Raw genomic sequence first — 24,838 nt, 5'->3', positions numbered from 1 at the left:
AATACTGGCGCCCCCTTGAAATCAAGTACTTTCTCAGTGTTTCTTGAGAGAGGGAGTGCTCTGCTAAAATGTCCCTCATTAGATGGTTTTTCTCTGTCAGACAGTTCCTAACAGAGGTGGAAGTGCAACAGACTTCAGATCAATAGGTCTCAGATTGTAATATATTTGTCATCTTCAAATCAAATACTTTCTGGGTATGTTTTCAGAGAAAGAGTGTTCTTCATTAGATTTTGTTGATCTCCAGCTATAATGTCCCTTATTAGACAATTTTTCCGCCTTCAGGCAGTTTCTAGCAGAGGGGGTATAGCTCAGTGGTAGAGCATTTGACTGCAGATCAAGAGGTCCCAGGTTCAAATCCCGGTGCCCCCTTAAAATCAAGAGCTTTCTAAGAGTATTTTGAGGGTAGAGGACTCTTTTCTGGTATATGTTACTCAGGGAAAATTGTCCCTTATTAGACTATTTCTCACGTTCAAATCCTGGCAACCCCTTGAAATCAACTACTTTCTAAGTGTATCTTGAGAGGTGGAGTGCTACTTTTTTGGTTATGTTACTCAGTCTAAAATGTCCCTCATTCAATGTTTTTTCTCTGTCAGACAGTTCCTATCAGAGGTGGAAGTGCAATAGACTTCAGATCAATATGTCTCAGATTCTAATTTTTTTGTCAACTTGAAATCAAACACTTTATGGGTACGTTTTCAAAGAGAGAGTTTTCTTTATTAGGTTATGTTGATCACAAGCTAAAATCTCCCTTATTAGACAATTTCTCAGGATCAAATACTGGCGCCCCCTTGAAATCAACTACTTTCTAAGTGTATCTTGAGAGGTGGAGTGCTACTTTTTTGGTTATGTTACTCAGTCTAAAATGTCCCTCATTCAATGTTTTTTCTCTGTCAGACAGTTCCTATCAGAGGTGGAAGTGCAATAGACTTCAGATCAATATGTCTCAGATTCAAATTTTTTTGTCAACTTGAAATCAAACACTTTATGGGTACGTTTTCAAAGAGGGAGTTTTCTTTATTAGGTTATGTTGATCACAAGCTAAAATCTCCCTTATTAGACAATTTCTCAGGATCAAATACTGGCGCCCCCTTGAAATCAAGTACTTTCTAAGTGTATCTTGAGAGAGGGAGTGCTCCTTTTTTGGTTATGTTACTCAGTCTAAAATGTCCCTCATTCAATGTTTTTTCTCTGTCAGACAGTTCCTATCAGAGGTGGAAGTGCCAAAGACCAATAGGTCTCAGATTGTAATTTTTTTGTCAACTTGAAATCAAACACTTTATGGGTACGTTTTCAAAGAGAGAGTTTTCTTTATTAGGTTATGTTGATCACAAGCTAAAATCTCCCTTATTAGACAATTTCTCAGGATCAAATACTGGCGCCCCCTTGAAATCAAGTACTTTCTCAGTGTTTCTCGAGAGAGGGAGTGCTCTGCTAAAATGTCCCTCATTAGATGGTTTTTCTCTGTCAGACAGTTCTTAACAGAGGTGGAAGTGCAACAGACTTCAGATCAATAGGTCTCAGATTGTAATATATTTGTCATCTTGAAATCATATACTTTCTAGGTTCTACAGCTATAATGTCCCTTATTGGACAATTTTTCTGCCTTTAGGCAGTTTCTAGCAGAGGGGGTATAGCTCAGTGGTAGAGCATTTGACTGCAGATCAAGAGGTCCCAGGTTCAAATCCTGATGCCCCCTTAAAATCAAGAGCTTTCAAAGAGTATTTTGAGGGTAGAGGACGCTTTTTTCGAATATGTTACTCAGGCAAAATTGTCCATTATTAGACAATTTCTCAAGTTCAAATCCTGTCACCCCCTTGAAATCAAGTACTTTCTAAGTGTATTTTGAGAGAGGGAGTGCTCCTTTTTTGGTTATGTTACTCAGTCTAAAATGTCCCTCATTCAATGGTTTTTCTCTGTCAGACAGTTCCTATCAGAGGAGGAAGTGCAATAGACTTCAGATCAATAGGTCTCAGATTGTAATTTTTTTGTCAACTTGAAATCAAACACTTTATGGTAACATTTTCAGAAGAGAGTTTTCTTTATTAGGTTATGTTGATCACAAGCTAAAATCTCCCTTGTTAGACAATTTCTCAGTATCAAATCCTGGCGCCCCCCTTGAAATCAAGTACTTTCTAAGTGTATCTTGAGAGAGGGAGTGCTCCTTTTTTGGTTATGTTACTCAGTCTAAAATGTCCCTCATTCAATGGTTTTTCTCTGTCAGACAGTTCCTATCAGAGGTGGAAGTGCAATAGACTTCAGATCAATAGGTCTCAGATTGTAATATATTTGTCATCTTCAAATCAAATACTTTATGGGTATGTTTTCAGAGAGAGAGTGTTCTTCATTAGTTTTTGTTGATCTCCAGCTATAATGTCCCTTATTAGACAATTTTTCGGCCTTTAGACAGTTTCAAGCAGAGGGGGTATAGCTCAGTGGTAGAGCATTTGACTGCAGATCAAGAGGTCCCAGGTTCAAATCCTGATTCCCCCTTTAAATCAAGTGCTTTCAAAGAGTATTTTGAGGGTAGAGGACTCTTTTTTCGAATATGTTACTCAGGCAAAATTGTCCCTTATTAGACAATTTCTCAAGTTCAAATCCTGTCACCCGCTTGAAATCAAGTACTTTCTAAGTGTATTTTGAGAGAGGGAGTGCTCCTTTTTTGGTTACGTTACTCAGTCTAAAATGTCCCTCATTCAATGGTTTTTCTCTGTCAGACAGTTCCTATCAGAGGAGGAAGTGCAATAGACTTCAGATCAATAGGTCTCAGATTGTAATTTTTTTGTCAACTTGAAATCAAACACTTTATGGGTACGTTTTCAAAGAGAGAGTTTTCTTTATTAGGTTATGTTGATCACAAGCTAAAATCTCCCTTGTTAGACAATTTGACAGTATCAAATCCTGGCGCCCCCCTTGAAATCAAGTACTTTCTCAGTGTTTCTTGAGAGAGGGAGTGCTCTGCTAAAATGTCCCTCATTAGATGGTTTTTCTCTGTCAGACAGTTCCTAACAGAGGTGGAAGTGCAACAGACTTCAGATCAATAGGTCTCAGATTGTAATATATTTGTCATCTTCAAATCAAATACTTTATGGGTATGTTTTCAGAGAGAGAGTGTTCTTCATTAGTTTTTGTTGATCTCCAGCTATAATGTCCCTTATTAGACAATTTTTCGGCCTTTAGACAGTTTCAAGCAGAGGGGGTATAGCTCAGTGGTAGAGCATTTGACTGCAGATCAAGAGGTCCCAGGTTCAAATCCTGATGCCCCCTTTAAATCAAGTGCTTTCAAAGAGTATTTTGAGGGTAGAGTACTCTTTTTTCCGAATATGTTACTCAGGCAAAATTGTCCATTATTAGACAATTTCTCAAGTTCAAATCCTGTCACCCCCTTGAAATCAAGTACTTTCTAAGTGTATTTTGAGAGAGGGAGTGCTCCTTTTTTGGTTATGTTACTCAGTCTAAAATGTCCCTCATTCAATGGTTTTTCTCTGTCAGACAGTTCCTATCAGAGGAGGAAGTGCAATAGACTTCAGATCAATAGGTCTCAGATTGTAATTTGTTTGTCAACTTGAAATCAAACACTTTATGGGTACATTAAGTTCAAATCCTGTCACCCCCTTGAAATCAAGTACTTTCTAAGTGTATTTTGAGAGAGGGAGTGCTCCTTTTTTGGTTATGTTACTCAGTCTAAAATGTCCCTCATTCAATGGTTTTTCTCTGTCAGACAGTTCCTATCAGAGGAGGAAGTGCAATAGACTTCAGATCAATAGGTCTCAGATTGTAATTTGTTTGTCAACTTGAAATCAAACACTTTATGGGTACATTTTCAAAGAGAGAGTTTTCTTTATTAGGTTATGTTGATCACAAGCTAAAATCTCCCTTGTTAGACAATTTCTCAGTATCAAATCCTGGCGCCCCCCTTGAAATCAAGTACTTTCTAAGTGTATCTTGAGAGAGGGAGTGCTCCTTTTTTGGTTATGTTACTCAGTCTAAAATGTTCCTCATTCAATGGTTTTTCTCTGTCAGACAGTTCCTATCAGAGGTGGAAGTGCAATAGACTTCAGATCAATAGGTCTCAGATTGTAATATATTTGTCATCTTCAAATCAAATACTTTATGGGTATGTTTTCAGAGAGAGAGTGTTCTTCATTAGTTTTTGTTGATCTCCAGCTATAATGTCCCTTATTAGACAATTTTTCGGCCTTTAGACAGTTTCAAGCAGAGGGGGTATAGCTCAGTGGTAGAGCATTTGACTGCAGATCAAGAGGTCCCAGATTCAAATCCTGATGCCCCCTTTAAATCAAGTGCTTTCAAAGAGTATTTTGAGGGTAGAGGACTCTTTTTTCGAATATGTTACTCAGGCAAAATTGTCCCTTATTAGACAATTTCTCAAGTTCAAATCCTGTCACCCGCTTGAAATCAAGTACTTTCTAAGTGTATTTTGAGAGAGGGAGTGCTCCTTTTTTGGTTACGTTACTCAGTCTAAAATGTCCCTCATTCAATGGTTTTTCTCTGTCAGACAGTTCCTATCAGAGGAGGAAGTGCAATAGACTTCAGATCAATAGGTCTCAGATTGTAATTTTTTTGTCAACTTGAAATCAAACACTTTATGGGTACGTTTTCAAAGAGAGAGTTTTCTTTATTAGGTTATGTTGATCACAAGCTAAAATCTCCCTTGTTAGACAATTTGACAGTATCAAATCCTGGCGCCCCCCTTGAAATCAAGTACTTTCTCAGTGTTTCTTGAGAGAGGGAGTGCTCTGCTAAAATGTCCCTCATTACATGGTTTTTCTCTGTCAGACAGTTCCTAACAGAGGTGGAAGTGCAACAGACTTCAGATCAATAGGTCTCAGATTGTAATATATTTGTCATCTTCAAATCAAATACTTTATGGGTATGTTTTCAGAGAGAGAGTGTTCTTCATTAGTTTTTGTTGATCTCCAGCTATAATGTCCCTTATTAGACAATTTTTCGGCCTTTAGACAGTTTCAAGCAGAGGGGGTATAGCTCAGTGGTAGAGCATTTGACTGCAGATCAAGAGGTCCCAGATTCAAATCCTGATGCCCCCTTTAAATCAAGTGCTTTCAAAGAGTATTTTGAGGGTAGAGGACTCTTTTTTCGAATATGTTACTCAGGCAAAATTGTCCCTTATTAGACAATTTCTCAAGTTCAAATCCTGTCACCCGCTTGAAATCAAGTACTTTCTAAGTGTATTTTGAGAGAGGGAGTGCTCCTTTTTTGGTTACGTTACTCAGTCTAAAATGTCCCTCATTCAATGGTTTTTCTCTGTCAGATAGTTCCTATCAGAGGAGGAAGTGCAATAGACTTCAGATCAATAGGTCTCAGATTGTAATTTTTTTGTCAACTTGAAATCAAACACTTTATGGGTACGTTTTCAAAGAGAGAGTTTTCTTTATTAGGTTATGTTGATCACAAGCTAAAATCTCCCTTATTAGACAATTTCTCAGGATCAAATACTGGCGCCCCCTTGAAATCAAGTACTTTCTCAGTGTTTCTTGAGAGAGGAAGTGCTCTGCTAAAATGTCCCTCATTAGATGGTTTTTCTCTGTCAGACAGTTCCTAACAGAGGTGGAAGTGCAACAGACTTCAGATCAATAGGTCTCAGATTGTAATATATTTGTCATCTTCAAATCAAATACTTTCTGGGTATGTTTTCAGAGAAAGAGTGTTCTTCATTAGATTTTGTTGATCTCCAGCTATAATGTCCCTTATTAGACAATTTTTCCGCCTTCAGGCAGTTTCTAGCAGAGGGGGTATAGCTCAGTGGTAGAGCATTTGACTGCAGATCAAGAGGTCCCAGGTTCAAATCCCGGTGCCCCCTTAAAATCAAGAGCTTTCTAAGAGTATTTTGAGGGTAGAGGACTCTTTTCTGGTATATGTTACTCAGGGAAAATTGTCCCTTATTAGACTATTTCTCACGTTCAAATCCTGGCAACCCCTTGAAATCAACTACTTTCTAAGTGTATCTTGAGAGGTGGAGTGCTACTTTTTTGGTTATGTTACTCAGTCTAAAATGTCCCTCATTCAATGTTTTTTCTCTGTCAGACAGTTCCTATCAGAGGTGGAAGTGCAATAGACTTCAGATCAATATGTCTCAGATTCTAATTTTTTTGTCAACTTGAAATCAAACACTTTATGGGTACGTTTTCAAAGAGAGAGTTTTCTTTATTAGGTTATGTTGATCACAAGCTAAAATCTCCCTTATTAGACAATTTCTCAGGATCAAATACTGGCGCCCCCTTGAAATCAACTACTTTCTAAGTGTATCTTGAGAGGTGGAGTGCTACTTTTTTGGTTATGTTACTCAGTCTAAAATGTCCCTCATTCAATGTTTTTTCTCTGTCAGACAGTTCCTATCAGAGGTGGAAGTGCAATAGACTTCAGATCAATATGTCTCAGATTCTAATTTTTTTGTCAACTTGAAATCAAACACTTTATGGGTACGTTTTCAAAGAGAGAGTTTTCTTTATTAGGTTATGTTGATCACAAGCTAAAATGTCCCTCATTAGATGGTTTTTCTCTGTCAGACAGTTCTTAACAGAGGTGGAAGTGCAACAGACTTCAGATCAATAGGTCTCAGATTGTAATATATTTGTCATCTTGAAATCATATACTTTCTGGGTTCTACAGCTATAATGTCCCTTATTGGACAATTTTTCTGCCTTTAGGCAGTTTCTAGCAGAGGGGGTATAGCTCAGTGGTAGAGCATTTGACTGCAGATCAAGAGGTCCCAGGTTAAAATCCTGATGCCCCCTTAAAATCAAGAGCTTTCAAAGAGTATTTTGAGGGTAGATGACTTTTTTTTCCGAATATGTTACTCAGGCAAAATTGTCCCTTATTAGACAATTTCTCAAGTTCAAATCCTGAAACCCCCTTGAAATCAAGTACTTTCTAAGTGTATTTTGAGAGAGGGAGTGCTCCTTTTTTGGTTATGTTACTCAGTCTAAAATGTCCCTCATTCAATGTTTTTTCTCTGTCAGACAGTTCCTATCAGAGGAGGAAGTGCAATAGACTTCAGATCAATAGGTCTCAGATTGTAATATATTTGTCATCTTCAAATCAAATACTTTATGGGTATGTTTTCAGAGAGAGAGAGTGTTCTATATTAGTTTTTGTTGATCTACAGCTATAATGTCCCTTATTGGACAATTTTTCTGCCTTTAGACAGTCTCTAGCAGAGGGGGTATAGCTTAGTGGTAGAGCATTTGACTGCAGATCAAGAGGTCCCAGGTACAAATCCCAGTGCCCCCTTAAAATCAAGAGCTTTCTATGAGTATTTTGAGGGTAGAGGACTCTTTTTTGGTATATGTTACTCAGGGAAAATTGTCCCTTATTAGACTATTTCTCACGTTCAAATCCTGGCACCCCCTTGAAATCAACTACTTTCTAAGTGTATCTTGAGAGGTGGAGTGCTACTTTTTTGGTTATGTTACTCAGTCTAAAATGTCCCTCATTCAATGTTTTTTCTCTGTCAGACAGTTCCTATCAGAGGTGGAAGTGCAATAGACTTCAGATCAATATGTCTGAGATTCTAATTTTTTTGTCAACTTGAAATCAAACACTTTATGGGTACGTTTTCAAAGAGAGAGTTTTCTTTATTAGGTTATGTTGATCACAAGGTAAAATCTCCCTTATTAGACAATTTCTCAGGATCAAATACTGGCGCCCCCTTGAAATCAACTACTTTCTAAGTGTATCTTGAGAGGTGGAGTGCTACTTTTTTGGTTATGTTACTCAGTCTAAAATGTCCCTCATTCAATGTTTTTTCTCTGTCAGACAGTTCCTATCAGAGGTGGAAGTGCAATAGACTTCAGATCAATATGTCTCAGATTCTAATTTTTTTGTCAACTTGAAATCAAACACTTTATGGGTACGTTTTCAAAGAGAGAGTTTTCTTTATTAGGTTATGTTGATCACAAGCTAAAATCTCCCTTGTTAGACAATTTCTCAGTATCAAATCCTGGCGCCCCCCTTGAAATCAAGTACTTTCTCAGTGTTTCTTGAGAGAGGGAGTGCTCTGCTAAAATGTCCCTCATTAGAGGGTTTTTCTCTGTCAGACAGTTCTTAACAGAGGTGGAAGTGCAACAGACTTCAGATCAATAGGTCTCAGATTGTAATATATTTGTCATCTTGAAATCATATACTTTCTGGGTTCTACAGCTATAATGTCCCTTATTGGACAATTTTTCTGCCTTTAGGCAGTTTCTAGCAGAGGGGGTATAGCTCAGTGGTAGAGCATTTGACTGCAGATCAAGAGGTCCCAGGTTAAAATCCTGATGCCCCCTTAAAATCAAGAGCTTTCAAAGAGTATTTTGAGGGTAGATGACTTTTTTTTCCGAATATGTTACTCAGGCAAAATTGTCCCTTATTAGACAATTTCTCAAGTTCAAATCCTGAAACCCCCTTGAAATCAAGTACTTTCTAAGTGTATTTTGAGAGAGGGAGTGCTCCTTTTTTGGTTATGTTACTCAGTCTAAAATGTCCCTCATTCAATGTTTTTTCTCTGTCAGACAGTTCCTATCAGAGGAGGATGTGCAATAGACTTCAGATCAATAGGTCTCAGATTGTAATATATTTGTCATCTTCAAATCAAATACTTTATGGGTATGTTTTCAGAGAGAGAGTGTTCTATATTAGTTTTTGTTGATCTACAGCTATAATGTCCCTTATTGGACAATTTTTCTGCCTTTAGACAGTCTCTAGCAGAGGGGGTATAGCTCAGTGGTAGAGCATTTGACTGCAGATCAAGAGGTCCCAGGTTCAAATCCCAGTGCCCCCTTAAAATCAAGAGCTTTCTATGAGTATTTTGAGGGTAGAGGACTCTTTTTTGGTATATGTTACTCAGGGAAAATTGTCCCTTATTAGACTATTTCTCACGTTCAAATCCTGGCACCCCCTTGAAATCAACTACTTTCTAAGTGTATCTTGAGAGGTGGAGTGCTACTTTTTTGGTTATGTTACTCAGTCTAAAATGTCCCTCATTCAATGTTTTTTCTCTGTCAGACAGTTCCTATCAGAGGTGGAAGTGCAATAGACTTCAGATCAATATGTCTCAGATTCTAACTTTTTTGTCAACTTGAAATCAAACACTTTATGGGTACGTTTTCAAAGAGAGAGTTTTCTTTATTAGGTTATGTTGATCACAAGCTAAAATCTCCCTTATTAGACAATTTCTCAGGATCAAATACTGGCGCCCCCTTGAAATCAAGTACTTTCTAAGTGTATCTTGAGAGAGGGAGTACTACTTTTTTGGTTATGTTACTCAGTCTAAAATGTCCCTCATTCAATGTTTTTTCTCTGTCAGACAGTTCCTATCAGAGGTGGAAGTGCCAAAGACTTCAGATCAATAGGTCTCAGATTGTAATTTTTTTGTCAACTTGAAATCAAACACTTTATGGATACGTTTTCAAAGAGAGAGTTTTCTTTATTAGGTTATGTTGATCACAAGCTAAAATCTCCCTTATTAGACAATTTCTCAGGATCAAATACTGGCGCCCCCTTGAAATCAAGTACTTTCTCAGTGTTTCTTGAGAGAGGGAGTGCTCTGCTAAAATGTCCCTCATTAGATGGTTTTTCTCTATTCAGACAGTTCCTAACAGAGGTGGAAGTGCAACAGACTTCAGATCAATAGGTCTCAGATTGTAATATATTTGTCATCTTCAAATCAAATACTTTCTGGGTATGATTTCAGAGAGACAGTGTTCTTCATTAGATTTTGTTGATCTCCAGCTATAATGTCCCTTATTAGACAATTTTTCCGCCTTTAGACAGTTTCTAGCAGAGGTGGTATAGCTCAGTGGTAGAGCATTTGACTGCAGATCAAGAGGTCCCAGGTTCAAATCCTGATGCCCCCTTAAAATCAAGAACTTTCAAAGAGTATTTTGAGGGTAGATGACTTTTTTTGAATATGTTACTCAGGCAAAATTGTCCCTTATTAGACAATTTCTCACGTTCAAATCCTGGCACCCCCTTGAAACCACGTACTTTCTAAGTGTATCTTGAGAGAGGGAGTGCTCCTTTTTTTGGTTATGTTACTCAGTCTAAAATGTCCCTCATTCAATGTTTTTTCTCTGTCAGACAGTTCCTATCAGAGGAGGAAGTGCAATAGACTTCAGATCAATAGGTCTCAGATTGTAATTTTTTTGTCAACTTGAAATCAAACACTTTATGGGTACGTTTTCAAAGAGAGAGTTTTCTTTATTAGGTTATGTTGATCACAAGCTAAAATCTCCCTTATTAGACAATTTCTCAGGATCAAATACTGGCGCCCCCTTGAAATCAAGTACTTTCTCAGTGTTTCTTGAGAGAGGGAGTGCTCTGCTAAAATGTCCCTCATTAGATGGTTTTTCTCTGTCAGACAGTTCCTAACAGAGGTGGAAGTGCAACAGACTTCAGATAAATAGGTCTCAGATGGTAATATTATTGTCATCAAGAAATCAATTACTTTATGGGTATGTTTTCAGAGAGAGAGTGTTATTTATTAGTTTTTGTCGATCTCCAGCTATTATGTCCCTTATTTGACCATTTTTCCGCCTTTAGACAGTTTCTAGCAGAGGGGGTATAGCTCAGTGGTAGAGCATTTGACTGCAGATCAAGAGGTCCCAGGTTCAAATCCCGGTGCCCCCTTAAAATCAAGAGCTTTCTAAGAGTATTTTGAGGGTAGGGGACTCTTTTCTGGTATATGTTACTCAGGGAAAATTGTCCCTTATTAGACTATTTCTCACGTTCAAATCCTGGCAACCCCTTGAAATCAACTACTTTCTAAGTGTATCTTGAGAGGTGGAGTGCTACTTTTTTGGTTATGTTACTCAGTCTAAAATGTCCCTCATTCAATGTTTTTTCTCTGTCAGACAGTTCCTATCAGAGGTGGAAGTGCAATAGACTTCAGATCAATATGTCTCAGATTCTAATTTTTTTGTCAACTTGAAATCAAACACTTTATGGGTACGTTTTCAAAGAGAGAGTTTTCTTTATTAGGTTATGTTGATCACAAGCTAAAATCTCCCTTATTAGACAATTTCTCAGGATCAAATACTGGCGCCCCCTTGAAATCAACTACTTTCTAAGTGTATCTTGAGAGGTGGAGTGCTACTTTTTTGGTTATGTTACTCAGTCGAAAATGTCCCTCATTCAATGGTTTTTCTCTGTCAGACAGTTCCTATCAGAGGTGGAAGTGCAATAGACTTCAGATCAATATGTCTCAGATTCAAATTTTTTTGTCAACTTGAAATCAAACACTTTATGGGTACGTTTTCAAAGAGGGAGTTTTCTTTATTAGGTTATGTTGATCACAAGCTAAAATCTCCCTTATTAGACAATTTCTCAGGATCAAATACTGGCACCCCCTTGAAATCAAGTACTTTCTAAGTGTATCTTGAGAGAGGGAGTGCTCCTTTTTTGGTTATGTTACTCAGTCTAAAATGTCCCTCATTCAATGTTTTTTCTCTGTCAGACAGTTCCTATCAGAGGTGGAAGTGCCAAAGACCAATAGGTCTCAGATTGTAATTTTTTTGTCAACTTGAAATCAAACACTTTATGGGTACGTTTTCAAAGAGAGAGTTTTCTTTATTAGGTTATGTTGATCACAAGCTAAAATCTCCCTTATTAGACAATTTCTCAGGATCAAATACTGGCGCCCCCTTGAAATCAAGTACTTTCTCAGTGTTTCTCGAGAGAGGGAGTGCTCTGCTAAAATGTCCCTCATTAGATGGTTTTTCTCTGTCAGACAGTTCTTAACAGAGGTGGAAGTGCAACAGACTTCAGATCAATAGGTCTCAGATTGTAATATATTTGTCATCTTGAAATCATATACTTTCTAGGTTCTACAGCTATAATGTCCCTTATTGGACAATTTTTCTGCCTTTAGGCAGTTTCTAGCAGAGGGGGTATAGCTCAGTGGTAGAGCATTTGACTGCAGATCAAGAGGTCCCAGGTTCAAATCCTGATGCCCCCTTAAAATCAAGAGCTTTCAAAGAGTATTTTGAGGGTAGAGGACGCTTTTTTCGAATATGTTACTCAGGCAAAATTGTCCATTATTAGACAATTTCTCAAGTTCAAATCCTGTCACCCCCTTGAAATCAAGTACTTTCTAAGTGTATTTTGAGAGAGGGAGTGCTCCTTTTTTGGTTATGTTACTCAGTCTAAAATGTCCCTCATTCAATGGTTTTTCTCTGTCAGACAGTTCCTATCAGAGGAGGAAGTGCAATAGACTTCAGATCAATAGGTCTCAGATTGTAATTTTTTTGTCAACTTGAAATCAAACACTTTATGGTAACATTTTCAAAGAGAGAGTTTTCTTTATTAGGTTATGTTGATCACAAGCTAAAATCTCCCTTGTTAGACAATTTCTCAGTATCAAATCCTGGCGCCCCCCTTGAAATCAAGTACTTTCTAAGTGTATCTTGAGAGAGGGAGTGCTCCTTTTTTGGTTATGTTACTCAGTCTAAAATGTCCCTCATTCAATGGTTTTTCTCTGTCAGACAGTTCCTATCAGAGGTGGAAGTGCAATAGACTTCAGATCAATAGGTCTCAGATTGTAATATATTTGTCATCTTCAAATCAAATACTTTATGGGTATGTTTTCAGAGAGAGAGTGTTCTTCATTAGTTTTTGTTGATCTCCAGCTATAATGTCCCTTATTAGACAATTTTTCGGCCTTTAGACAGTTTCAAGCAGAGGGGGTATAGCTCAGTGGTAGAGCATTTGACTGCAGATCAAGAGGTCCCAGGTTCAAATCCTGATGCCCCCTTTAAATCAAGTGCTTTCAAAGAGTATTTTGAGGGTAGAGGACTCTTTTTTCGAATATGTTACTCAGGCAAAATTGTCCCTTTTTAGACAATTTCTCAAGTTCAAATCCTGTCACCCGCTTGAAATCAAGTACTTTCTAAGTGTATTTTGAGAGAGGGAGTGCTCCTTTTTTGGTTATGTTACTCAGTCTAAAATGTCCCTCATTCAATGTTTTTTCTCTGTCAGACAGTTCCTATCAGAGGAGGAAGTGCAATAGACTTCAGATCAATAGGTCTCAGATTGTAATTTTTTTGTCAACTTGAAATCAAACACTTTATGGGTACGTTTTCAAAGAGAGAGTTTTCTTTATTAGGTTATGTTGATCACAAGCTAAAATCTCCCTTGTTAGACAATTTCTCAGTATCAAATCCTGGCGCCCCCCTTGAAATCAAGTACTTTCTAAGTGTATCTTGAGAGAGGGAGTGCTCCTTTTTTGGTTATGTTACTCAGTCTAAAATGTCCCTCATTCAATGGTTTTTCTCTGTCAGACAGTTCCTATCAGAGGTGGAAGTGCAATAGACTTCAGATCAATAGGTCTCAGATTGTAATATATTTGTCATCTTCAAATCAAATACTTTATGGGTATGTTTTCAGAGAGAGAGTGTTCTTCATTAGTTTTTGTTGATCTCCAGCTATAATGTCCCTTATTAGACAATTTTTCGGCCTTCAGACAGTTTCAAGCAGAGGGGGTATAGCTCAGTGGTAGAGCATTTGACTGCAGATCAAGAGATCCCAGGTTCAAATCCTGATGCCCCCTTTAAATCAAGTGCTTTCAAAGAGTATTTTGAGGGTAGAGGACTCTTTTTTCGAATATGTTACTCAGTCAAAATTGTCCCTTATTAGACAATTTCTCAAGTTCAAATCCTGTCACCCGCTTGAAATCAAGTACTTTCTATGTGTATTTTGAGAGAGGGAGTGCTCCTTTTTTGGTTATGTTACTCAGTCTAAAATGTCCCTCATTCAATGGTTTTTCTCTGTCAGACAGTTCCTATCAGAGGAGGAAGTGCAATAGACTTCAGATCAATAGGTCTCAGATTGTAATATATTTGTCATCTTCAAATCAAATACTTTATGGGTATGTTTTCAGAGAGAGAGTGTTCTTCATTAGTTTTTGTTGATCTCCAGCTATAATGTCCCTTATTAGACAATTTTTCGGCCTTTAGACAGTTTCAAGCAGAGGGGGTATAGCTCAGTGGTAGAGCATTTGACTGCAGATCAAGAGGTCCCAGGTTCAAATCCTGATGCCCCCTTTAAATCAAGTGCTTTCAAAGAGTATTTTGAGGGTAGAGGACTCTTTTTTCTAATATGTTACTCAGGCAAAATTGTCCCTTTTTAGACAATTTCTCAAGTTCAAATCCTGTCACCCGCTTGAAATCAAGTACTTTCTAAGTGTATTTTGAGAGAGGGAGTGCTCCTTTTTTGGTTATGTTACTCAGTCTAAAATGTCCCTCATTCAATGTTTTTTCTCTGTCAGACAGTTCCTATCAGAGGAGGAAGTGCAATAGACTTCAGATCAATAGGTCTCAGATTGTAATTTTTTTGTCAACTTGAAATCAAACACTTTATGGGTACGTTTTCAAAGAGAGAGTTTTCTTTATTAGGTTATGTTGATCACAAGCTAAAATCTCCCTTGTTAGACAATTTCTCAGTATCAAATCCTGGCGCCCCCCTTGAAATCAAGTACTTTCTCAGTGTTTCTTGAGAGAGGGAGTGCTCTGCTAAAATGTCCCTCATTACATGGTTTTTCTCTGTCAGACAGTTCTTAACAGAGGTGGAAGTGCAACAGACTTCAGATCAATAGGTCTCAGATTGTAATATATTTGTCATCTTCAAATCAAATACTTTATGGGTATGTTTTCAGAGAGAGAGTGTTCTTCATTAGTTTTTGTTGATCTCCAGCTATAATGTCCCTTATTAGACAATTTTTCCGCCTTTAGACAGTTTCTAGCAGAGGGGGTATAGCTCAGTGGTAGAGCATTTGACTGCAGATCAAGAGGTCCCAGGTTCAAATCCTAATGCCCCCTTTAAATCAAGTGCTTTCAAAGAGTATTTTGAGGGTAGAGGACTCTTTTTTCGAATATGTTACTCAGGCAAAATTGTCCATTATTAGACAATTTCTCAAGTTCAAATCCTGTCACCCCCTTGAAATCAAGTACTTTCTAAGTGTATTTTGAGAGAGGGAGTGCTCCTTTTTTGGTTATGTTACTCAGTCTAAAATGTCCCTCATTCAATGGTTTTTCTCTGTCAGACAGTTCCTATCAGAGGCGGAAGTGCAATAGACTTCAGATCAATAGGTCTCAGATTGTAATTTTTTTGTCAACTTGAAATCAAACACTTTATGGGTACATTTTCAAAGAGAGAGTTTTCTTTATTAGGTTATGTTGATCACAAGCTAAAATCTCCCTTGTTAGACAATTTCTCAGTATCAAATCCTGGCGCCCCCCTTGAAATCAAGTACTTTCTAAGTGTATCTTGAGAGAGGGAGTGCTCCTTTTTTGGTTATGTTACTCAGTCTAAAATGTCCCTCATTCAATGGTTTTTCTCTGTCAGACAGTTCCTATCAGAGGTGGAAGTGCAATAGACTTCAGATCAATAGGTCTCAGATTGTAATATATTTGTCATCTTCAAATCAAATACTTTATGGGTATGTTTTCAGAGAGAGAGTGTTCTTCATTAGTTTTTGTTGATCTCCAGCTATAATGTCCCTTATTAGACAATTTTTCGGCCTTCAGACAGTTTCAAGCAGAGGGGGTATAGCTCAGTGGTAGAGCATTTGACTGCAGATCAAGAGATCCCAGGTTCAAATCCTGATGCCCCTTTTAAATCAAGTGCTTTCAAAGAGTATTTTGAGGGTAGAGGACTCTTTTTTCGAATATGTTACTCAGTCAAAATTGTCCCTTATTAGACAATTTCTCAAGTTCAAATCCTGTCACCCGCTTGAAATCAAGTACTTTCTATGTGTATTTTGAGAGAGGGAGTGCTCCTTTTTTGGTTATGTTACTCAGTCTAAAATGTCCCTCATTCAATGGTTTTTCTCTGTCAGACAGTTCCTATCAGAGGAGGAAGTGCAATAGACTTCAGATCAATAGGTCTCAGATTGTAATATATTTGTCATCTTCAAATCAAATACTTTATGGGTATGTTTTCAGAGAGAGAGAGTGTTCTATATTAGTTTTTGTTGATCTACAGCTATAATGTCCCTTATTGGACAATTTTTCTGCCTTTAGACAGTCTCTAGCAGAGGGGGTATAGCTTAGTGGTAGAGCATTTGACTGCAGATCAAGAGGTCCCAGGTACAAATCCCAGTGCCCCCTTAAAATCAAGAGCTTTCTATGAGTATTTTGAGGGTAGAGGACTCTTTTTTGGTATATGTTACTCAGGGAAAATTGTCCCTTATTAGACTATTTCTCACGTTCAAATCCTGGCACCCCCTTGAAATCAACTACTTTCTAAGTGTATCTTGAGAGGTGGAGTGCTACTTTTTTGGTTATGTTACTCAGTCTAAAATGTCCCTCATTCAATGTTTTTTCTCTGTCAGACAGTTCCTATCAGAGGTGGAAGTGCAATAGACTTCAGATCAATATGTCTCAGATTCTAATTTTTTTGTCAACTTGAAATCAAACACTTTATGGGTACGTTTTCAAAGAGAGAGTTTTCTTTATTAGGTTATGTTGATCACAAGGTAAAATCTCCCTTATTAGACAATTTCTCAGGATCAAATACTGGCGCCCCCTTGAAATCAACTACTTTCTAAGTGTATCTTGAGAGGTGGAGTGCTACTTTTTTGGTTATGTTACTCAGTCTAAAATGTCCCTCATTCAATGTTTTTTCTCTGTCAGACAGTTCCTATCAGAGGTGGAAGTGCAATAGACTTCAGATCAATATGTCTCAGATTCAAATTTTTTTGTCAACTTGAAATCAAACACTTTATGGGTACGTTTTCAAAGAGAGAGTTTTCTTTATTAGGTTATGTTGATCACAAGCTAAAATCTCCCTTGTTAGACAATTTCTCAGTATCAAATCCTGGCGTCCCCCTTGAAATCAAGTACTTTCTCAGTGTTTCTTGAGAGAGGGAGTGCTCTGCTAAAATGTCCCTCATTAGATGGTTTTTCTCTGTCAGACAGTTCTTAACAGAGGTGGAAGTGCAACAGACTTCAGATCAATAGGTCTCAGATTGTAATATATTTGTCATCTTGAAATCATATACTTTCTGGGTTCTACAGCTATAATGTCCCTTATTGGACAATTTTTCTGCCTTTAGGCAGTTTCTAGCAGAGGGGGTATAGCTCAGTGGTAGAGCATTTGACTGCAGATCAAGAGGTCCCAGGTTAAAATCCTGATGCCCCCTTAAAATCAAGAGCTTTCAAAGAGTATTTTGAGGGTAGATGACTTTTTTTTCCGAATATGTTACTCAGGCAAAATTGTCCCTTATTAGACAATTTCTCAAGTTCAAATCCTGAAACCCCCTTGAAATCAAGTACTTTCTAAGTGTATTTTGAGAGAGGGAGTGCTCCTTTTTTGGTTATGTTACTCAGTCTAAAATGTCCCTCATTCAATGTTTTTTCTCTGTCAGACAGTTCCTATCAGAGGAGGATGTGCAATAGACTTCAGATCAATAGGTCTCAGATTGTAATATATTTGTCATCTTCAAATCAAATACTTTATGGGTATGTTTTCAGAGAGAGAGTGTTCTATATTAGTTTTTGTTGATCTACAGCTATAATGTCCCTTATTGGACAATTTTTCTGCCTTTAGACAGTCTCTAGCAGAGGGGGTATAGCTCAGTGGTAGAGCATTTGACTGCAGATCAAGAGGTCCCAGGTTCAAATCCCAGTGCCCCCTTAAAATCAAGAGCTTTCTATGAGTATTTTGAGGGTAGAGGACTCTTTTTTGGTATATGTTACTCAGGGAAAATTGTCCCTTATTAGACTATTTCTCACGTTCAAATCCTGGCACCCCCTTGAAATCAACTACTTTCTAAGTGTATCTTGAGAGGTGGAGTGCTACTTTTTTGGTTATGTTACTCAGTCTAAAATGTCCCTCATTCAATGTTTTTTCTCTGTCAGACAGTTCCTATCAGAGGTGGAAGTGCAATAGACTTCAGATCAATATGTCTCAGATTCTAACTTTTTTGTCAACTTGAAATCAAACACTTTATGGGTACGTTTTCAAAGAGAGAGTTTTCTTTATTAGGTTATGTTGATCACAAGCTAAAATCTCCCTTATTAGACAATTTCTCAGGATCAAATACTGGCGCCCCCTTGAAATCAAGTACTTTCTAAGTGTATCTTGAGAGAGGGAGTACTACTTTTTTGGTTATGTTACTCAGTCTAAAATGTCCCTCATTCAATGTTTTTTCTCTGTCAGACAGTTCCTATCAGAGGTGGAAGTGCCAAAGACTTCAGATCAATAGGTCTCAGATTGTAATTTTTTTGTCAACTTGAAATCAAACACTTTATGGATACGTTTTCAAAGAGAGAGTTTTCTTTATTAGGTTATGTTGATCACAAGCTAAAATCTCCCTTATTAGACAATTTCTCAGGATCAAATACTGGCGCCCCCTTGAAATCAAGTACTTTCTCAGTGTTTCTTGAGAGAGGGAGTGCTCTGCTAAAATGTCCCTCATTAGATGTTTTTTCTCTATTCAGACAGTTCCTAACAGAGGTGGAAGTGCAACAGACTTCAGATCAATAGGTCTCAGATTGTAATATATTTGTCATCTTCAAATCAAATACTTTCTGGGTATGATTTCAGAGAGACAGTGTTCTTCATTAGATTTTGTTGATCTCCAGCTATAATGTCCCTTATTAGACAATTTTTCCGCCTTTAGACAGTTTCTAGCAGAGGGGGTATAGCTCAGTGGTAGAGCATTTGACTGCAGATCAAGAGGTCCCAGGTTCAAATCCTGATGACCCCTTAAAATCAAGAACTTTCAAAGAGTATTTTGAGGGTAGATGACTTTTTTTGAATATGTTACTCAGGCAAAATTGTCCCTTATTAGACAATTTCTCACGTTCAAATCCTGGCACCCCCTTGAAACCACGTACTTTCTAAGTGTATCTTGAGAGAGGGAGTGCTCCTTTTTTTGGTTATGTTACTCAGTCTAAAATGTCCCTCATTCAATGGTTTTTCTCTGTCAGACAGTTCCTATCAGAGGAGGAAGTGCAATAGACTTCAGATCAATAGGTCTCAGATTGTAATTTTTTTGTCAACTTGAAATCAAACACTTTATGGGTACGTTTTCAAAGAGAGAGTTTTCTTTATTAGGTTATGTTGATCACAAGCTAAAATCTCCCTTATTAGACAATTTCTCAGGATCAAATACTGGCGCCCCCTTGAAATCAAGTACTTTCTCAGTGTTTCTTGAGAGAGGGAGTGCTCTGCTAAAATGTCCCTCATTAGATGGTTTTTCTCTGTCAGACAGTTCCTAACAGAGGTGGAAGTGCAACAGACTTCAGATCAATAGGTCTCAGATTGTAATATATTTGTCATCTTCAAATCAAATACTTTCTGGGTATGTTTTCAGAGAAAGAGTGTTCTTCATTAGATTTTGTTGATCTCCAGCTATAATGTCCCTTATTAGACAATTTTTCCGCCTTCAGGCAGTTTCTAGCAGAGGGGGTATAGCTCAGTGGTAGAGCATTTGACTGCAGATCAAGAGGTCCCAGGTTCAAATCCCGGTGCCCCCTTAAAATCAAGAGCTTTCTAAGAGTATTTTGAGGGTAGAGGACTCTTTTCTGGTATATGTTACTCAGGGAAAATTGTCCCTTATTAGACTATTTCTCACGTTCAAATCCTGGCAACCCCTTGAAATCAACTACTTTCTAAGTGTATCTTGAGAGGTGGAGTGCTACTTTTTTGGTTATGTTACTCAGTCTAAAATGTCCCTCATTCAATGTTTTTTCTCTGTCAGACAGTTCCTATCAGAGGTGGAAGTGCAATAGACTTCAGATCAATATGTCTCAGATTCTAATTTTTTTGTCAACTTGAAATCAAACACTTTATGGGTACGTTTTCAAAGAGAGAGTTTTCTTTATTAGGTTATGTTGATCACAAGCTAAAATCTCCCTTATTAGACAATTTCTCAGGATCAAATACTGGCGCCCCCTTGAAATCAACTACTTTCTAAGTGTATCTTGAGAGGTGGAGTGCTACTTTTTTGGTTATGTTACTCAGTCTAAAATGTCCCTCATTCAATGTTTTTTCTCTGTCAGACAGTTCCTATCAGAGGTGGAAGTGCAATAGACTTCAGATCAATATGTCTCAGATTCAATTTTTTTTGTCAACTTGAAATCAAACACTTTATGGGTATGTTTTCAAAGAGGGAGTTTTCTTTATTAGGTTATGTTGATCACAAGCTAAAATCTCCCTTATTAGACAATTTCTCAGGATCAAATACTGGCGCCCCCTTGAAATCAAGTACTTTCTAAGTGTATCTTGAGAGAGGGAGTGCTCCTTTTTTGGTTATGTTACTCAGTCTAAAATGTCCCTCATTCAATGTTTTTTCTCTGTCAGACAGTTCCTATCAGAGGTGGAAGTGCCAAAGACCAATAGGTCTCAGATTGTAATTTTTTTGTCAACTTGAAATCAAACACTTTATGGGTACGTTTTCAAAGAGAGAGTTTTCTTTATTAGGTTATGTTGATCACAAGCTAAAATCTCCCTTATTAGACAATTTCTCAGGATCAAATACTGGCGCCCCCTTGAAATCAAGTACTTTCTCAGTGTTTCTCGAGAGAGGGAGTGCTCTGCTAAAATGTCCCTCATTAGATGGTTTTTCTCTGTCAGACAGTTCTTAACAGAGGTGGAAGTGCAACAGACTTCAGATCAATAGGTCTCAGATTGTAATATATTTGTCATCTTGAAATCATATACTTTCTAGGTTCTACAGCTATAATGTCCCTTATTGGACAATTTTTCTGCCTTTAGGCAGTTTCTAGCAGAGGGGGTATAGCTCAGTGGTAGAGCATTTGACTGCAGATCAAGAGGTCCCAGGTTCAAATCCTGATGCCCCCTTAAAATCAAGAGCTTTCAAAGAGTATTTTGAGGGTAAAGGACGCTTTTTTCGAATATGTTACTCAGGCAAAATTGTCCATTATTAGACAATTTCTCAAGTTCAAATCCTGTCACCCCCTTGAAATCAAGTACTTTCTAAGTGTATTTTGAGAGAGGGAGTGCTCCTTTTTTGGTTATGTTACTCAGTCTAAAATGTCCCTCATTCAATGGTTTTTCTCTGTCAGACAGTTCCTATCAGAGGAGGAAGTGCAATAGACTTCAGATCAATAGGTCTCAGATTGTAATTTTTTTGTCAACTTGAAATCAAACACTTTATGGTAACATTTTCAAAGAGAGAGTTTTCTTTATTAGGTTATGTTGATCACAAGCTAAAATCTCCCTTGTTAGACAATTTCTCAGTATCAAATCCTGGCGCCCCCCTTGAAATCAAGTACTTTCTAAGTGTATCTTGAGAGAGGGAGTGCTCCTTTTTTGGTTATGTTACTCAGTCTAAAATGTCCCTCATTCAATGGTTTTTCTCTGTCAGACAGTTCCTATCAGAGGTGGAAGTGCAATAGACTTCAGATCAATAGGTCTCAGATTGTAATATATTTGTCATCTTCAAATCAAATACTTTATGGGTATGTTTTCAGAGAGAGAGTGTTCTTCATTAGTTTTTGTTGATCTCCAGCTATAATGTCCCTTATTAGACAATTTTTCGGCCTTTAGACAGTTTCAAGCAGAGGGGGTATAGCTCAGTGGTAGAGCATTTGACTGCAGATCAAGAGGTCCCAGGTTCAAATCCTGATGCCCCCTTTAAATCAAGTGCTTTCAAAGAGTATTTTGAGGGTAGAGGACTCTTTTTTCGAATATGTTACTCAGGCAAAATTGTCCCTTTTTAGACAATTTCTCAAGTTCAAATCCTGTCACCCGCTTGAAATCAAGTACTTTCTAAGTGTATTTTGAGAGAGGGAGTGCTCCTTTTTTGGTTATGTTACTCAGTCTAAAATGTCCCTCATTCAATGTTTTTTCTCTGTCAGACAGTTCCTATCAGAGGAGGAAGTGCAATAGACTTCAGATCAATAGGTCTCAGATTGTAATTTTTTTGTCAACTTGAAATCAAACACTTTATGGGTACGTTTTCAAAGAGAGAGTTTTCTTTATTAGGTTATGTTGATCACAAGCTAAAATCTCCCTTGTTAGACAATTTCTCAGTATCAAATCCTGGCGCCCCCCTTGAAATCAAGTACTTTCTCAGTGTTTCTTGAGAGAGGGAGTGCTCTGCTAAAATGTCCCTCATTACATGGTTTTTCTCTGTCAGACAGTTCTTAACAGAGGTGGAAGTGCAACAGACTTCAGATCAATAGGTCTCAGATTGTAATATATTTGTCATCTTCAAATCAAATACTTTATGGGTATGTTTTCAGAGAGAGAGTGTTCTTCATTAGTTTTTGTTGATCTCCAGCTATAATGTCCCTTATTAGACAATTTTTCGGCCTTTAGACAGTTTCAAGCAGAGGGGGTATAGCTCAGTGGTAGAGCATTTGACTGCAGATCAAGAGGTCCCAGGTTCAAATCCTGATGCCCCCTTTAAATCAAGTGCTTTCAAAGAGTATTTTGAGGGTAGAGGACTCTTTTTTCGAATATGTTACTCAGGCAAAATTGTCCATTATTAGACAATTTCTCAAGTTCAAATCCTGTCACCCCCTTGAAATCAAGTACTTTCTAAGTGTATTTTGAGAGAGGGAGTGCTCCTTTTTTGGTTATGTTACTCAGTCTAAAATGTCCCTCATTCAATGGTTTTTCTCTGTCAGACAGTTCCTATCAGAGGCGGAAGTGCAATAGACTTCAGATCAATAGGTCTCAGATTGTAATTTTTTTGTCAACTTGAAATCAAACACTTTATGGGTACATTTTCAAAGAGAGAGTTTTCTTTATTAGGTTATGTTGATCACAAGCTAAAATCTCCCTTGTTAGACAATTTCTCAGTATCAAATCCTGGCGCCCCCCTTGAAATCAAGTACTTTCTAAGTGTATCTTGAGAGAGGGAGTGCTCCTTTTTTGGTTATGTTACTCAGTCTAAAATGTCCCTCATTCAATGGTTTTTCTCTGTCAGACAGTTCCTATCAGAGGTGGAAGTGCAATAGACTTCAGATCAATAGGTCTCAGATTGTAATATATTTGTCATCTTCAAAAAAAATACTTTATGGGTATGTTTTCAGAGAGAGAGTGTTCTTCATTAGTTTTTGTTGATCTCCAGCTATAATGTCCCTTATTAGACAATTTTTCGGCCTTTAGACAGTTTCAAGCAGAGGGGGTATAGCTCAGTGGTAGAGCATTTGACTGCAGATCAAGAGATCCCAGGTTCAAATCCTGATGCCCCCTTTAAATCAAGTGCTTTCAAAGAGTATTTTGAGGGTAGAGGACTCTTTTTTCGAATATGTTACTCAGTCAAAATTGTCCCTTATTAGACAATTTCTCAAGTTCAAATCCTGTCACCCGCTTGAAATCAAGTACTTTCTATGTGTATTTTGAGAGAGGGAGTGCTCCTTTTTTGGTTATGTTACTCAGTCTAAAATGTCCCTCATTCAATGGTTTTTCTCTGTCAGACAGTTCCTATCAGAGGAGGAAGTGCAATAGACTTCAGATCAATAGGTCTCAGATTGTAATTTTTTTGTCAACTTGAAATCAAAACACTTTATGGGTACGTTTTCATAGAGAGAGTTTTCTTTATTAGTTTTTGTTGATCTCCAGCTATAATGTCCCTTGTTAGACAATTTGACAGTATAAAATCCTGGCGCCCCCCTTGAAATCAAGTACTTTCTCAGTGTTTCTTGAGAGAGGGAGTGCTCTGCTAAAATGTCCCTCATTACATGGTTTTTCTCTGTCAGACAGTTCCTAACAGAGGTGGAAGTGCAACAGACTTCAGATCAATAGGTCTCAGATTGTAATATATTTGTCATCTTCAAATCAAATACTTTATGGGTATGTTTTCAGAGAGAGAGTGTTCTTCATTAGTTTTTGTTGATCTCCAGCTATAATGTCCCTTATTAGACAATTTTTCCGCCTTTAGACAGTTTCTAGCAGAGGGGGTATAGCTCAGTGGTAGAGCATTTGACTGCAGATCAAGAGGTCCCAGGTTCAAATCCTGATGCCCCCTTTAAATCAAGTGCTTTCAAAGAGTATTTTGAGGGTAGAGGACTCTTTTTTCGAATATGTTACTCAGGCAAAATTGTCCATTATTAGACATTTTCTCAAGTTCAAATCCTGTCACCCCCTTGAAATCAAGTACTTTCTAAGTGTATTTTGAGAGAGGGAGTGCTCCTTTTTTGGTTATGTTACTCAGTCTAAAATGTCCCTCATTCAATGGTTTTTCTCTGTCAGACAGTTCCTATCAGAGGAGGAAGTGCAATAGACTTCAGATCAATAGGTCTCAGATTGTAATTTTTTTGTCAACTTGAAATCAAACACTTTATGGGTACATTTTCAAAGAGAGAGTTTTCTTTATTAGGTTATGTTGATCACAAGCTAAAATCTCCCTTGTTAGACAATTTCTCAGTATCAAATCCTGGCGCCCCCCTTGAAATCAAGTACTTTCTAGGTGTATCTTGAGAGAGGGAGTGCTCCTTTTTTGGTTATGTTACTCAGTCTAAAATGTCCCTCATTCAATGGTTTTTCTCTGTCAGACAGTTCCTATCAGAGGTGGAAGTGCAATAGACTTCAGATCAATAGGTCTCAGATTGTAATTTTTTTGTCAACTTGAAATCAAACACTTTATGGGTACGTTTTCAAAGAGAGAGTTTTCTTTATTAGGTTATGTTGATCACAAGCTAAAATCTCCCTTGTTAGACAATTTCTCAGTATCAAATCCTGGCGCCCCCCTTGAAATCAAGTACTTTCTCAGTGTTTCTTGAGAGAGGGAGTGCTCTGCTAAAATGTCCCTCATTACATGGTTTTTCTCTGTCAGACAGTTCTTAACAGAGGTGGAAGTGCAACAGACTTCAGATCAATAGGTCTCAGATTGTAATATATTTGTCATCTT

General features: G+C 37.7%; 14 non-coding genes across 14 annotated transcripts; all 14 read left to right on the top strand.

The window, feature by feature from the left end:
• The first annotated feature begins 297 nt into the window (after positions 1 to 297).
• On the top strand, positions 298 to 369 carry trnac-gca (transfer RNA cysteine (anticodon GCA)). The gene has a single exon. It is a non-coding gene; the product is annotated as a tRNA-Cys (tRNA).
• Positions 370 to 1,624: 1,255 nt separating this feature from the next.
• Positions 1,625 to 1,696, top strand: trnac-gca (transfer RNA cysteine (anticodon GCA)). The gene has a single exon. It is a non-coding gene; the product is annotated as a tRNA-Cys (tRNA).
• Positions 1,697 to 2,418: 722 nt separating this feature from the next.
• Positions 2,419 to 2,490, top strand: trnac-gca (transfer RNA cysteine (anticodon GCA)). Its single transcript has one exon. It is a non-coding gene; the product is annotated as a tRNA-Cys (tRNA).
• Positions 2,491 to 3,192: 702 nt separating this feature from the next.
• trnac-gca (transfer RNA cysteine (anticodon GCA)) lies at positions 3,193 to 3,264 on the top strand. Its single transcript has one exon. It is a non-coding gene; the product is annotated as a tRNA-Cys (tRNA).
• Positions 3,265 to 5,764: 2,500 nt separating this feature from the next.
• trnac-gca (transfer RNA cysteine (anticodon GCA)) lies at positions 5,765 to 5,836 on the top strand. The gene has a single exon. It is a non-coding gene; the product is annotated as a tRNA-Cys (tRNA).
• Positions 5,837 to 10,569: 4,733 nt separating this feature from the next.
• Positions 10,570 to 10,641, top strand: trnac-gca (transfer RNA cysteine (anticodon GCA)). Its single transcript has one exon. It is a non-coding gene; the product is annotated as a tRNA-Cys (tRNA).
• Positions 10,642 to 11,896: 1,255 nt separating this feature from the next.
• Positions 11,897 to 11,968, top strand: trnac-gca (transfer RNA cysteine (anticodon GCA)). Its single transcript has one exon. It is a non-coding gene; the product is annotated as a tRNA-Cys (tRNA).
• Positions 11,969 to 12,691: 723 nt separating this feature from the next.
• Positions 12,692 to 12,763, top strand: trnac-gca (transfer RNA cysteine (anticodon GCA)). The gene has a single exon. It is a non-coding gene; the product is annotated as a tRNA-Cys (tRNA).
• Positions 12,764 to 13,979: 1,216 nt separating this feature from the next.
• On the top strand, positions 13,980 to 14,051 carry trnac-gca (transfer RNA cysteine (anticodon GCA)). The gene has a single exon. It is a non-coding gene; the product is annotated as a tRNA-Cys (tRNA).
• A 5,367-nt stretch (positions 14,052 to 19,418) lies between these two features.
• Positions 19,419 to 19,490, top strand: trnac-gca (transfer RNA cysteine (anticodon GCA)). The gene has a single exon. It is a non-coding gene; the product is annotated as a tRNA-Cys (tRNA).
• A 1,255-nt stretch (positions 19,491 to 20,745) lies between these two features.
• Positions 20,746 to 20,817, top strand: trnac-gca (transfer RNA cysteine (anticodon GCA)). Its single transcript has one exon. It is a non-coding gene; the product is annotated as a tRNA-Cys (tRNA).
• Positions 20,818 to 21,540: 723 nt separating this feature from the next.
• On the top strand, positions 21,541 to 21,612 carry trnac-gca (transfer RNA cysteine (anticodon GCA)). Its single transcript has one exon. It is a non-coding gene; the product is annotated as a tRNA-Cys (tRNA).
• A 702-nt stretch (positions 21,613 to 22,314) lies between these two features.
• trnac-gca (transfer RNA cysteine (anticodon GCA)) lies at positions 22,315 to 22,386 on the top strand. Its single transcript has one exon. It is a non-coding gene; the product is annotated as a tRNA-Cys (tRNA).
• A 1,498-nt stretch (positions 22,387 to 23,884) lies between these two features.
• trnac-gca (transfer RNA cysteine (anticodon GCA)) lies at positions 23,885 to 23,956 on the top strand. Its single transcript has one exon. It is a non-coding gene; the product is annotated as a tRNA-Cys (tRNA).
• The last annotated feature ends 882 nt before the right edge of the window (positions 23,957 to 24,838 follow it).

This window comes from Oncorhynchus mykiss, chromosome 25 (assembly GCF_057628025.1).
Source record: "Oncorhynchus mykiss isolate SJ-2025 chromosome 25, ASM5762802v1, whole genome shotgun sequence".
Classification (NCBI taxonomy): domain Eukaryota; kingdom Metazoa; phylum Chordata; class Actinopteri; order Salmoniformes; family Salmonidae; genus Oncorhynchus; species Oncorhynchus mykiss.
The sequence above is the reverse complement of the archived record's forward strand: the minus strand, read 5'-3'. Positions and strand labels throughout refer to the sequence as shown.